General features: G+C 49.2%; 1 protein-coding gene across 50 annotated transcripts in view; it reads left to right on the plus strand.

Annotated features, from left to right (window-relative positions):
* LOC122254018 (capping protein regulator and myosin 1 linker 1 leucine rich repeat protein) overlaps positions 1-2,500 on the plus strand; it is a 104,643-nt gene that overhangs the window by 58,017 nt on the left and 44,126 nt on the right. The gene's annotated exons all lie outside the window — the stretch shown is intronic.

A 2,500-nucleotide genomic window follows, 5' to 3' on the forward strand; every position in this document is an offset into this window, starting at 1 on the left:
TGCTCATTGTTTATCGGTTCGCTTCGAGGTTCGACCTTTATTATTGTTATAATTGTTATTGTTGTTATTATTATTATTATTATCATCATTATTATTATTATTATTATTATTATTATTATTATTATTATTATTATTATTATTATTATTATTATTTCTGTTTTTATTATTATTATCATAATTGTTATTATCATCATCATCATCATCATTATTATTATTATTATTATTATTGTTATTATTATTATTATTATTATTATTATTATTATTATTATAATTTTACCTTCTTGTTACCTTCAGCCTTGTTTGAATGGCACAGGATGGGTTTCTTTATGCTGCCTTTCTTATCTTGTCTCTTTCTATCTCACATTTCCTTTTTTTTCCAGTTTCTTTTCACCTTTTTCTTCTGTTATCCCTCTCCCTCTCTCTTTGCCTCTTCCTCCCTCCTCTTCTCCTCCCCCACCCTTCTTACTCTCCTCGGCTCTCTATTTTACATCACCTTCTTCCTTCCTTCCTCCTTCCATCCTTCTTCTCCTGTCTTTTCCTCCTCTCGCCTCCTCTTTCTTCCTCCTCTTCTCCTTTCCTCCCACTCCCTCTCCCTTCCCTCCCTCCCTTCTCCCTCCCTCCCTCCCTCCCTCCCTCCCTCCCTCCCCCTCCCTCCCTCCCTCCCTCCCTCCCTCTCCCCCTCCCTCCCTTCCTCCCTCCCTCCCTCCCTCCCTCCCTCCCTCCCTCCCTCCCCCCCCCCCCCCCCCTCCCTCCCTCCCTCCCTCCCTCCCTCCCTCCCTCCCTCCCTCCCCCCTCCTCCCACTCTCCTCTCCCCTTTTTTCTTCAGTTGGCGAATCCGACCCGGAAATTTTGTCAGTCCGCAACCCTGTTGATTATTACCGGCCATTATCGCCCGTTTGCTTCTTCTTCTTCTTCTTCCGCGTGTCTGCGTAATGGGCGAGGGAGCACGCACGCCCGCGGCCCGGACGGGGGCGTGAAGGGGGCGGAGGGGGGGTGGAGGGAAGAGGATGGGGTGGAGGGATGGAAGAATGGGGGGGATGGAGTGAGGAGAGAGGGATAGGGAGAGGGAGAGGGAGAGGGAGAGGGAGAGGGAGAGGGAGAGGGAGAGGGAGAGGGAGAGGGAGAGGGAGAGGGAGAGGGAGAGGGAGAGGGAGAGGGAGAGGGAGAGGGAAGGAAAAGAGAGAAGACTGACATAGACGAAGATCGGGATTCAGAAAGAGGGAAAAAAAGATGAAAAGAATGAAGGCTAAAAAGAAAGAAACAAATACCTCAAGAATAAAAAGGGAAGGAGGATCATAGTCCGATCCAAGAAAACAAGGAAGGAGCCACAAGAGAATGAGAGACAAAGAGAAATGAGGGAAACCATAAAAATGCAACGTCATTGAGAGTACTAAATGAGAGAGAGAGCGAGAGAGCGAGCGGGCGAGAAAAATGCTGACGGGGCGTTTATTTTTTATATATATATTTTTTTTTATTTTTATTTTTTTTTATTTATGTGGTTGTGGGAATGCGTCTGTTATTATTAGATCCATTGTGATGGGGAGAGATTAGCCTGGGGAAGGACGCACGTGTTTGGGAGTACTTTTATTAATGTGCGAATGACGAGGATGTGGGTTTTATTCTCTCTCTCTCTCTCTCTCTCTCTCTCTCTCTCTCTCTCTCTCTCTCTCTCTCTCTCTCTCTCTCTCTCTCTCTCTCTCTCTCTCTCTCTCTCTACCTATCTACCTACCTATCTACCTACCTATCTACCTACCTACCTACCTACCTACCTACCTACCTACCTACCTACCTACCTACCTACCTACCTACCTACCTACCTACCTACCTACCTACCTACCTACCTACCTACCTACCTACCTACCTACCTACCCACCCACCCACCCACTCACCTACCTTTATATCTCTGTCTGTATCTATACCTTCTCTCCCCCTCCCTCTTTACTCCCCACCCTCCCTCCCTCCCTCCCTTTTCCTTCTTCTCTCTCTTTCTGTTCTTACTCCCTCCCTCTTTACTCCCCACCCTCCCTCCCTCCCTCTCTTTCCCTCCTCCTTCCTTTTTTCCCTTCTCCTCCTTCCTTTCCTCCCTCCCTCTCCCTAATCCCTCCCCCTTCCCTCCCTTTCCTCCCTCCACCCTCCCTCCCTCCCTCCTCCACCCTCCCTCCCTCCCTCCCTCCCTCCTCTCCTCCTCCTCCCTCCTCCTCCCCTCCCTCCTTCCCTCCCTCCCTCCCTCCCTCCCTCCCTTTTTTTCCCCTCCCACATCTCCTCCTGTAGGATATTGCGTCACAGGAGCTTCCTTCCCCAAGACCTTGAAGGATGGCTTCCTTGGCCCTCCTGTGGGCGGCCTTTCGACGTGTGAAAGTTCCGTGCGAGTGTCCCGTGTGAATGCAGGATGTGTGGAGCAACTAGGAAAAACATCAACAACAACAACAGGGGGGGAGGGGGGAAGGGAGGAGGGAGAGGGGGAGGGGGAGGGGGTAGGGGGTATAAATTGCAGTATTTA

Source organism: Penaeus japonicus, unplaced genomic scaffold, assembly GCF_977035675.1.
Source record: "Penaeus japonicus unplaced genomic scaffold, GWHDUDI00000001_assembly GWHDUDI00000042, whole genome shotgun sequence".
NCBI classification, from domain to species: domain Eukaryota; kingdom Metazoa; phylum Arthropoda; class Malacostraca; order Decapoda; family Penaeidae; genus Penaeus; species Penaeus japonicus.